Below are 12,853 nucleotides of genomic sequence, written 5' to 3' on the forward strand. Positions count from 1 at the left end.
AGCCCGAATGGGTCGCGAGGCCGTGAAAAACAAACAAGTCCCGCCGGTGCCATCCACACCTGCTCGCAGCTGGCGGGAACTCTGGTGCAAGGCGTCTGTGGAAGGGGGAGGATGGCTCCGACCCTGGGGGTGCCTCCGATGCGGCCTGGCCAACGATCGGAGCCCACAGATCGGCAGGCCGGCCTTTTTTCCTATTCGTTGGCCCCTGTACTCCTGCGCCATGTTGCGTCGGGGCCGGCGCATTGAAGGAGGCCACCGCTTGGCGCCGGCGCCACTACGCATGCACGGATCCCGCGGCACACAGTTCACGCCGGGATCAGCAGCTGGAGTGGCGCGAACCACTCCAGCACCATGTTGGCCCCCTGTAGGGGCCACAATTATCCCTGGCAGCGGCCCGTTCACGGTGTCATAAAACGCAACGGCGTTTACGACGGCGTGGACACTCTGCCGCGGGATGGGGGAATCTCGCCCTGGATATTTAAGTAACTTTAATTCCACCTGTATTGTGACCCCCAGGTCAAGTGAGGCTGGAATTGATGGTGCACTAGCCCAGGGTGTCGTGACACAGCCTGCCCCTTCTCTTGTTCATAATAGGCAGAGTGGAGGCCATACTTAACCAGCCCTCACTGACTAAACACAAACTTAAATGTCTACTGTTAGATGTGAATTCACGATTGGGGCAGCACTTGCTGAACAATCCTGAGTGCGCCAACAGGTAAACAAACAACTAATTTGAAATAGTCATTGAAGCTCATAACACGGCTCATTTACACCTACTCGAAGTGTCGTACGTTCATTCTCAGGGTCTCTGTTCTCAGCCAACGAAAGCAATGTGAATCTTTTGTGAAATATGCAAGAACAAAAGGAGCCTACAGTTCCCCTTGTTTTTTCCATGGCAATGCCTCAACAAATTAGAGTCGGCTCACCAACCAATCAGTAACTCGTTCCCCCGTCGGATAAATAGTAACGTTTGGTTGAAATTTGTAATTTATGCGCCTTCCCTAAGAGAAAAAGTTTCAACAACATTTCTCCGCTTTCAGAAATATTCAACTTCCGTACTGCCAAACAACCAAGAAATTAGAACTATTATTGCATAACACTCATTGCTTTCTCTCAATTAAACCACGCAGGCCCAAATTCTGGCATGTGCTCCCAATGGGCGAGTCTTCTCAGGAACAGCCCCATGTTCAGAAGTTGCTGCTGTAGAGCTAACTTCAGAAAGAGTGACAGATGGTCCACTTGAGAAGGTACTTTGGTCTGTAGTTGAACTTTTCACACAATGCACAATGCATAATAGGAAATTTTAAGTAAGTTCACCTAAGGTGTAGTTGTTGGTGTAATTAATACCTTGCTGGAGGTGACATCAGCTCAGCAGGATGGTGCTGGGGGAACTGAATTCAGCACAGCCAATTAGCAAACCAATAGCTTGGTAAACCAAAGGAAATGAAACTCCGCAGAGCTTGAATAGGGGAAATAAAACCGATTACCTGTTGCCGTAACCCTTCATTAAACAATGCTGCAAGGTGAGATTGATCCCAGCAATCTCAATCGTTTTAAGGTGATAGCATTACACCCCAAATAATGCTATAGCAGGTTTCCTGAAAGGTCGATGGAAGCCGGTTGGATTGTAACTTTAAAAATAAAGTTGAATACTTGGTTGGCGAGGGAAAGAAATTGCTGAGTTATGGGAAAAGACCAAGGGAGTGGGACTTAATTGAAAAGCTCAAAGGGCCAGCACAGACATAATGGGCCGAGTAACCTGTGCTGTATGATTCTATAATATGCAATAAAAGCACCTTGTAATATTTGGCCCTGAATTTCCACCCTTGCGACCATTACATGAAAGTTTTGAATTCTTGGGATGTGGATGTCGGTGGCTAGGCCAACATTAGTTGCTCAGTATCTCTCTCACCTTTAGTTTCATACAGGGTGACTCGGAGAGTGACCGGGGAAATGGCTATTGCATTTCAGTTCATTCACATATGTCTGCATCTGAATTTCTTGTCTTTGACAGAAAGGTTCAGTGAGGCCAGATTCAATGTACACGCAATTGGATGGAGCCCAGGAAAGCAATCAACGGGCCAATTGGTTTCACATTAAACAGGTAAATGAATGGGACTCATTGTCCTTGGGAAGATGGTGATGAGCTGTTTTCTTGAACAGCTACAGTCCGTATGGTGTAGGTATACCCACAGTGCTGTTAGGGAGGATCTTGACTCAGTGACAATGATGGAATTTTGATTTAATTTGATTCATTGTCACATATACCGAAGTACAGTGAAAAGTATTTTTCTGCGGCCGATGGAACGTACACAGTACGTACATAGCAGACAAAAAGAATAATCAATCAACAGAGAACATTGACAATTTGTACATCGACAAACAGTGACTGGTTACAGTGTGGAACAAGGGGCCAAACAAAGCAAACAAAGCAAATGCATGAGCAAGAGCAGCATAGGCATTGTGAATAGTGTTCTTACAGGGAACAAATCAGTCCAAGGGGGAGTCGTTGAGGAGTCTAGTAGGTGTGGGGAAGAACCTGTTCCTATGTCTGGACATGCGTGAATGACGATATGTGTGACCCACGCCTTTGATATTTTGGAGTGAGCAATTTGGGGGTTTTGGACTGAATGAGCCTCCTTAAAATAGATTAATTATGAGTCAAGCTATATTGAACTAAATGTTGGAGAGATAATTATTGGTTTGAAGGGATGTAGGGTCCACTCAATGATTCTAAAACTGTGCAGCATATTTAGCAAAAAAGCCCCAAAATACAAGAGTGCTAAATTTTGATGTGTAGGTATACATGAAAGATCCCATGGTAACTATAACAGAGAAGTGCAGGGGAAGCCCAAACTCTTGGCTAACATTCCTCCCCACCCCTACACCTCATCCACACTACTGAAAACAGATGAAACACTCTTGTTTTATTTGCTGTGTTTAGACCATGTATGCAAATAGCCTGCCATGTTATGTGATAGAGCACCCTCAGGGTTTATTGACATTGTGCAGATATGCAATTTTCTATTTTCTGAGTTGACTGAGTTGGTTATTATCTCTTTAATCTGTTGGATTGTAACGGTTGTTGGCAGTTTGAAAATCACTCCTTTTAGAGTGGCTATTATTTTGTAGTTTGAATTGATATGTTCTTAAGCAGTTTTGCTAAATTGATGGAAGCCATTTTAATAAAAACTAAACCAGTGGGCTGGATTCTTCCACCCCGCCCGCCGCAAGAACGCCACGGGCGGGCTGGGGGCAACGGAGAAGTCCATTGATTCGGGCCGGATTCTCCGGGTGCTGGGCGGACGCGGCCGGAGAATCCCACCCAGTATTACTGAAAACCAGCCAGATAAGCAAATTAGATAGCCTCAATTGTGAGATAATTCGAGAGTAAGTAATTCATGTATCGAGATGTTAGAAAGGCTGGAAATATAGTTTGAAACACAACTGTTTTCAATGTCATAATTAGAAACATATTATTCACACTTGATTATTAATACATCGTTGCAAAGTGCTGTGAGCATAACATTAGTGTGTTGTTCTCAGGCCAATGAATAAGGAGATAACATGAATGTTAACCTTGACCAGGAGAACAGAATTTTTTACTTTATTTTTTATTCGTTCATGGGATGTGGGTGTCGTTGGCTGGGTCAGCATTTGTTGCCCATCCGTGAGGGGCATTTAAGAGTCAATCACATTGCTGTGGGTCTGGAGTCACATATAGACCAGACCAGGTAAGGAAGCCAAGTTTCCTTCCCTCAAGGACATTAGTCAACCAGATGGGTTTTTACAACAATCGACAAAAGTTTCATGGTTGTCATTGGACTTTTAATTTCAGATTTTTATTGAATTAAAATTCCACCATCCGCAGTGGCGGGATTTGAACCTCGGACCCCAGAGCATTACCCTGGGTCACTGGATTACTAGTCCAGTGACAATACCACTACCCCACTGCCAACTCTTGTCTTAGGTGACCTCAAGTCTAGATGACTGACAGCTATTGGTTGAAACCCATGTTATGGGAGAGGTGTTTTCAGAACCCCAAAATATATCATGGAGTTCAACTAACCCCCACCTTTAATGGATTGTTGCTTTTGAAGCACACGGCTTGTTCCCCAGGTGTAGTTTTACAATTATAGACACCTGGTGTTTAAAACAAAACAATGTTTATTCCATGAACTCAAATTAACTATTTAAATAACCATTGTACCTCTTAACACCCCTTATTTCAAAGATAACCCCGAAAATAATACAACACTACCCCATCCTGCAAACTGTTCCTTTACACATCCAAAAGACTTAACAAATCCCTCAAACAGAAGCACATTAGATTTATATTCAATACTGAGACCTTTTTACAATTCCGATTTCCCCAAAGGATTAAGAGATAGTCCTTCATGGCAGAGATCACCAGCAATGCAGCTCACAGCCACACCCAAGCTTTCTTCAAACTGAAACTAAAACTCCCAAAAAGCAGAAGTGAGCTCAGCTCCCCCCTGTGACATCACTTCAGTAATATGATCAGCTTAATTTCTTAAAGGTACATTTCTTAAACATCCAATTCTTAAAGGCACGCTCACATGACACCCAAGCCTACCTCAAGAGGATATAGTTTGAAAAGAAGCTTTGTCTTAATGAGCTAAAAAAAAAGGATACATTATTATTTAATTATGGAAAAGTTAAAGACCAATTTGTTATTTTCCAACGATGGTGAACGTGGGCTTCCTAATTGTAAGGTATGAACAGGGAGCCTCGAGAAGCCATTTTGGATAAGGACGGGAAGAGGTCAGAGGCAGAGAGGCAGAGAGACAGATGTGAAGAGAAATACGTGAGAGCGATGGGGAGAGAGATGATTACGAGAGGCAGAGGCAGTGACTAAGAGAGGTGGGGAGAGTGATGTGTTATTTTAAAGCCTTTTTATTTAAGTTTTCCACTTTTACACAAATTGCATCAAACAAAACAAAAAATAGAGCCATGTGTAACAATGTACCACTATCACAGCACACAAGATTAGTCAGTGCAAGAATGGGAACAAATAAGACCAGATTAATCAGGGACAAAATCCCCAACATATACCCTCCATGGATACAGGACCCATCTGCACCAGAGCAGGATACAGGCAACATCCCAGACTTACATTGTTTCCATAGCTACAAAACAAAATGACAGAAGGAAGAAAACAACAACCCAAGAGCCCAGAGTTAAAGGGGAAATTGACTAACACTCACAGTGCAAATTACACTCTCTCCAGGCTAGGCCAGAGCAGGCAGCCACGATGTAACTACAGGGTGGCGAGGGGAGGGCTGGGTGCCACCAAGTCTCATCTCAACCCAAGGCCTCCCATAGAGAAGAAGTAAGGATACACCCATCCAAGTAGCCACAGGATGCTTTTTAATTAAATTTTAGAGTACCCAATTAATTTCTTCCAATTAAGGGGCAATTTAACGCGACCAATCCACCTAACCTGCACATCTTTGGGTTGTAGGGGTGGAACCCTCGCAAACACGGGGAGAATGTGCAAACTCCACACGGACAGTGACCCAGAGCCGGGATCGAACCTGGGACCTCGGCGGCGTGAGGCAACAGGGCTAACCCACTGCGTCACCATGCTGCCACTGAGCCACAGGATACTGACCACTGATCCTGGAGACGAGCTTGACCTAGCCCGGCAGCGTCTCCAAATAAAAACGCAGGAGAAGTAAGGCCCAAGAATTAGCATCACGCCCAGCAGCGGAAGTGGGAGACCCACATTGGGAGATTCATCCCCAAGGAATGGCTACACAAGTCTCACCACTCAATAGGATAACACACCATCGGGCAGCACGGTGGCGCAGTGGTTAGCATTGCTGCCTCACGGCGCCGAGGTCCCAGGTTCGATCCCAGCTCTGGGTCACTGTCCGTGTGGAGTTTGCACATTCTCCCTGTGTTTGCATGGGTTTCGCCCCCACAACCCAAAAGATGTGCAGGGTAGGTGGATTGGCCACGCTAAATTACCCCTTAAATGGAAGTAAATGAATTGGGTACTCTAAATTTATGGAAAAAGAAAGGATAACACACCATCAGCCTGGGCCTGGAAAAGGAAAGGTCCTGAACATAAATCAGAGACTAACTCACTGTGGGGACTTTCCTGGAACATAGTGAGGACAGAACTAATCCTCCCAACTACCCCTCAGCCACCTCCGGGTCTGCCCACCCTCCCACCAAAGGTACATTCGGAGAAAGAGACTGTGGACAAATCTCAAATTCAACATTCAGCAAAACATGATATCAACTTATTAAATCATGACACCAACAGTGCAGGATATTACACCAAGATTATTCACTTCCCCACAAGCAAATATATTGACAACATCAACAGACAACACATAATTACCAGGGCTGTGAGGCTGCGATCCAGATAAAGATTCTCCACTGAAAAATGAAGAAATGGAATCAAGAATAAAGCAGGATTGACTTCAGGATTCCAACAATCGAAGCACAAAACCCCATTGCTGCCAGCATGTCTACTCACCTCAACCCAGGTGGTCAACAACCTAAGCACCAGCAAGGGGGGGGGGGGGGGGGGGGGGGGTGGAGGGAGGGGCGCGACCCGGCCAGCTCAGCCATCCCCCATCCATCCCTGCCAACATCAGTAACAGGGCAAACATGACCAGGAATCAGGAGGCCAAATACACCCCCTGCCTCGAAGACAGGATTAAAAGTGCTCCATCAACAGTGCTCTCTCTGAAACAAGAAGACCCTCCTCCTGTTCCTCCAAGTCCCCGATGAAAACGCTTCGCAAGTCTTGAAATTTGGCCCTGACGATTCCTTCCAGCCTCCAGGGATCAACAAGGATTTAAGCATTTTCTCTCGACTCATAGAGGCATAGAATTTACAGTGCAGAAGGAGGCTATTCAGCCCATCGAGTCTGCACCGGCCCTTGGAAAGAGCACCCTACCCAAGCCCCACGCCTCCACCCTATCCCCTTTATCCCCATAACCCCACCTAACCTTTTTGGACACGAAGGGCAATTTAGAATGACCATACCACCGAACCTTTACATCTTTGGACTGTGGGAGGAAACCGGAGCACCCGGAGGAAACCCACGCACACACGGGGAGAACGTGCAGACTCCGCACAGACAGTGACCCAAGCCAGGAATCGAACCTGGAGCTGTGAAGCAACAGTGAAAACCACCATGCTATCATGCTGCCCTCAATAGTGTCAAAACAAACGCCGACCAACAAAGCTGGGAACAGTAAAAATTATGGCCGCAATCTATCGACATTGCCACGTCCGACCGGGGATGCGATGAGGCTGATAAACCTCACGCGACGCCTCTCGCCTGATTTACCGGCCTCGTCACGACTCGCAAGAGTTGATGGGATCTCACAAGGCGTCGTGATTTGGACCCACCCATTGAGGTGGGGATCCAGATTTTCATGTTCAAGTAAGCAATTAGTCTCACTTAAATATGTCAATGCCCGATCTACCCAGTGCCCAGGACCGCCTCGGAGACCCTCAGTAGGCCCTGTTTAGCACTGGTTTCCACAAATATGGACCAAATGTACCGCCACTTGGGGAGGGGGGGGTTCTCCCAAGGGTTCTCCCAGACACCCTGTGTGGTCGGGCTCTGGGCAGGGTGGTACCCTGGCACCCCGATGACATCTGGGCACTGTGGCACTGCCACCCTGGCAGTGAGACTCCCAGGGTGCCAACTGGCAGTGCCCTGGTGGAATCTTGATCATGCCAGGGATTGGGCCGGGGGTTACCCTACCATTATGAGGTGAGTTCCGGGGGGAGGTGGGGGGGGGGGGGGGCTCGCTGACCCCCTTTTCGGTGAGTCGGATCTTTGGCGGGAGGGGGGTTCCGGAGGCCACGGTGGGAGGGTCGAGAGATTGGGCCGCCATTTGAAAATAATGCCCCGATCTCTTCCTGCACTGGCGAGCAGAGCCCCCCGTGAGAGCAGGAAATGGGACTGAGTAACGTCTCGGCCAGGTACGAAAAACAGGTTAAAAGGTGAGTAGAGGCGGAGCTGACAGAAACACAGCCGCTCCTACACTCACATCACGTGTCCCCGGAGAGTGATGTTTATTGAGAACAAAAGAGAAAATGCTGGAAAATCTCAGCAAGTCTGGCAGCATCTGTAGGGAGAGAAAAGAACGAACGTTTTGAGACCGATGACTCTTTGTCAAAGCCCCGAGGCATCGGACACGAAACGTTTTCTCTCCTTACAGATGCTGCCAGACTTGCTGAAATTTTCCAGCGTTTTCTCTTTCGTTTTAGATTTCAGCATCCGCAGTAATTTGCTTTTATCTGATGTTTATTGAGAGGTGTCTTTGATGATTTTTGATGTTGTCACTTCACGTCCTGGTCTGGAGAGAGTGGTGAGAAGTCTGTTCAATTGTTAATGTTGAGCTTTCTCCTCTTGCTGTTCGGTACTGCTAATTGCTGGTTTGTTTCTGACTTGTTACTTTTTTTATGGTTAATAAACTTTCTGAGTTCATCATTTAAAGTGTTCTTTCTTGCCACATGGTTACGCCTTTCGAACCTGGGGGCGTTGGGGTGGTGGTGTTATTGCAAACAAGTGAACTCCATAAATCTTAGTTCAGATAAACAGATTAGATAAATGATAAGAATAATCTTTTCCTGTCACAAGTGTGAAGTTACTGTGAAAAGCCCCTAGTCGCCATATTCTGGCACCTATTCAGGTAAGCCGGTACGGGAATTGAACCCACGCTGCTGGCCTTGTTCTGCATTACAAGCCAGCTGTCTAGTCCACTGTGCTAAACCATCCCAGATAACTGAAAACAACGTATCAGGTGGGCATCAATTACTTAATCAGCAGCGTCAGACAAACTCACATCTAAATATCCAGCACATTTTGCAACCTGCAGCTTCGTCATAGCACTCTGCAGTGTGTCAGCTACTTGTTAAAGTACAGTCATTGCTCTGATACAGGGGATCTGGCAGCTAAACTACAACCTGATGATGACACGATAATTGTTTTTTAATGAATGGAAACCAGGAGGAACTCCTTTGGTATTGTTTGAAACAATGCCGCGGGATCTCTTACTTCTACACGAGAGGGCAAGCAGGTCATGGGCTTAATGTCTCATCCGACAAACGGCACCTGTAACCATGCAGCCCTCCCTCGGTACTGCACTGGGATGCTAACAAGAAACAACACCTTGTACTTATAGTGTATCGCCCCTGTAAAGTGGCCTTTCACAAGGGGGCGGGCGGGGTGGGGGGGAATCGGACAACATTTGACATCAAACCACATTGTGAGGATGCTCAAGAATTCTGAATGATAAAAGTGCAGGATCTCAGAGGATTGTCGAGCTGGAGGAGGCTACAGAGATAAGGGGCGAGGCCACGGAGAGATTTTGAAAGTCAGCCTGGATTGTGTGCTGAAGGCTCAGCAGCTATGGCCAAGTGGACATTGTTTGTGTTTGCTAAAGGTGCAATTTGATGTTTCTTTTTCCTTATAAGGCTGAAATCCGATGTACAAGGCCTTGTGGCTCCACAAAGATGATCTCGTTGAGGAGAGCACTCAGCGACAAAATGTGATTCACCATTTACCCGCAGGCTGATTAACTCACCTGTGACAGAACTAACTCGGTGTGCGTGTTGCAAAGGAGGAAGTTGCTGCTTTGAGACACCTCTGGTTGCCTGCGATGTGCATCCCTTGCTCGGGTTTGCAGGCAGCAGCTGGAAAAATGGAAACTGATATACCGAAGCAGCTATGGAACTGTCAGTCCTGACTCAGCGAATAACACACTGACCTCGGGGACAGAACGCTATGGGTTCAAGCCCTATTCTGGAGATCTGTGCGTGTAACCTCGGCCGATGCTCCAGTGCCATCGCTCAGCGCCCGGAGGAAACCCACGCAGACACGGGGAGAATGTGCGAACTCCGCACAGACAGTGACCCAAGCTGGGAATCGAACCTGGGACCCTGGAGATGTGAAGCAACAGTGCTAACCACTGTGCTACAGTGCTGCACACTGGTGACTACACTAGCTACACTAGTTAATTGGCTGCAATGTGCTTTGGAATGTCCCGAGGTTGTGGAAGGCGCTATAAAAGTGAAAGTTAATAACCCTATTTATACATGCCAATCCAAAGAGAGCTATTGGCCCAGAGCTGGGTCACTCTCTGCCTGTTTTCACATATGTGCTAAATTAGCTGCCAATCTGGCTGCGGATATGCATTCCATTTACTTCATTAGACACATTTGGGATATGTGACCCGCAGAGTATTAAATTCTTTGCAGGTGCCCCTTTGGCTTCTGTGAACCCTGCCCATCGCCAGTGCTCATTGGAAAACTGGGAGGACACAACGGACCACTTTCCCCTTGCGCAATCTCTCTGCAGGTGAGATTCTGCTCCAAAAACACCGAACATGTTCCCAAACATCCAGAAGCACAAAGAAAGGAGGGAAAAGGGAAGGAAGGAGGGTGGCAAGGGCGCGAGGGAAGAGAGAGGAGGAAGGAAGGGGAAACAGACAGACCTACACGCAGTAGCTGTGGCAGAAATAACTAGTTGTGCGTGTTGCAAAGAAGGAAGTTGCTACTTTGAGACACCTCTGGTTTCCTGCGATGTTGTGGTTAGCACTGTTGCGTCACAGCCGCAGCGGCACAGGTTCGATTCCCCGCTGGGTCACTGTCTGTGTGGAGTCTACATGTTCTCCCCGTGTCTGCGTGGGTTTCCTCCGGAGGCTCCGGTTTCATCCGACAAGTCCCGAAACATGTGTTTGTCAGGTGAAATGGACATTCTGAACAGGCGCCCGAGTGTGGCGACTAGGGGCTTTCCACAGTAACTTCATTGCAGTGTTAATGTAAGCCTACTTGTGACAATAAAGATTGTTATTATTATTCCTATAGATCTTCAAAGCCCTTGGCCAATTAATGCCCCAAAGCACTTGGCCAATTAATGCCCCAAAGCACTTGGCCAATTAATGCCCCAAAGCACTTGGCCAATTAAATACATTTTGGAGTACAGTCGTGTTGTCATTTAGGAAATGCGGCAGTCAATTTGCACACAGGAAGGTCGCAGGTACAACAATGTGAGAATGACCGGTCATCTGTTTTACTGGTGTCGGTTGAGGGATACATTTGAGCCAGAGGAGCTATGACATTGCAGCTGTATTAAATCTGACATGACACAGGTTGACCGTATGCTGCAGTAATGAAGAATATAGTGACAGGACCCAGGGCAAGAGTCAAAGCGACGCTGATTGACAGGATCAGATGTTCCTGGCCACCCATCACCTCAAGGCTGGACAACAAGTTGTCAAAAAAAAGCTGCAGAGCCGGTTATCGAGCACTGATATTGTTGATTTTATTCCAACAACTTGAGTCTGTGTCCTAACAGGTGGTTGACGCCCAGCAGCTCGCTGCTTGCATGGGAACACAGCGCATTAATCTTCACATCTCTGAATTGTGCCTGCAGGCACAGACAATTAACCTTTCCATTTAAACATCTTTCGCTGACAGGCAACGACTTCACCGCTTGAGGACTGTAGAGATCATCAGACGGTTAGTGCAATAGAGGTGGCAGCAGTCCCTGCATAGCTGATTTTAGCACAAGAAGGCAAGTGCCATGGGTTCAGCTGACCTTGGCTGGAAAGGTGGGGGTAAAAAAAACAACCCAGCCAGGTTTGCACTCCTGTTTGCAGTGCAGTAACTCTTGTTGCGTTTTGTTTCATTCATTCTGGGCATCTGGAGCATTGCTGGCAAGTGGGACATCCATTGTTTATCCCCCGAGGTGCTTTGAGAATTATAACTGGTTGCTTTGTAAAAGTAAAGTAAAGTTGCCATGATCGGGGGCGGCACGGTGGCGGGTTGGTTAGCACTGCTGCCTCACGGCGCCGAGGTCCCGGGTTCGTTCCCGGCTCTGGGTCGCTGTCCGTTTGGAATTTTCACATTCTCCCCGTGTTTTGCGCGGGTTTCGCCCCCACAACACAAAGCTGAGCAGGGTAGGTGGATTGGCCACGCTAAATTGTCCCTTAATTGAAAAAAAGTTGCCATAGTCCCAGATAACCACAGGCTGCTTCCCCTTTGAGAGAGAGAGCTGACTGATGGTGATTTAACCTGAGGGTCACCACACCTCAGGCGAGAGGCAAGGTTGAGAAGGCGGAGCCTTCATGTATTACCTCAGCCGGTACAGGAACTGAACCCATGTTATTTGCCTCACTCTGCATCACGAACCAACTGCCCAGCCCATTGAGCTAGACCCTTCAATGAGCTCAATCTCTCGAATGGTTATGGCGGGGATCGAAGCTGCTGTTCTCTGAATAACTAGTCCAGTGTGCATGCGTGAACATTCTGACACAGTCTGCTTTTGAGACTGAGATATTGGAAATGTTTGTGCCTCTGATCACTTTCCAGATTCCCATTCTGGAACACCCAGGAGAAGTTCAATGGGAGGTCATCCACTTTCCCTGAGGGAGACTGGAAAAGTTGATAACTGATTTGATTCCCAGCAATCTAATTCCGCTCATTAATTAGATCAATTAAAACTCTCGTAAATCCACACGATAAAATCTTGAATCCTCCTATTCAGATTCTGTGTTGACTTGAGATGTTTCAGGTGTTGCAAGGGCAGGATGACTGGGAATATTCTCACACCTGATCCCATTTCTATTTGCCAAAATTGAGGATAATTTGGTTCACGGCATGTCATCCACAGGTTGTAGTTGCCAATCTAGGGAGTGTCAATTCAGTCTGCCAATCATAGGAGTTTGACAGGACAGTCACTGCCCTGTCCATGGGTTCGAATAGAATCATAGAATCCTTACAGTGCTGCAGGCCATTCGGCCCATCAAGTTTGCACCGACCCTTGGAAAGAGGACCTCACCCAGGCCCCCCC

This window comes from Scyliorhinus canicula, chromosome 17 (assembly GCF_902713615.1).
Source record: "Scyliorhinus canicula chromosome 17, sScyCan1.1, whole genome shotgun sequence".
NCBI lineage: Eukaryota > Metazoa > Chordata > Chondrichthyes > Carcharhiniformes > Scyliorhinidae > Scyliorhinus > Scyliorhinus canicula.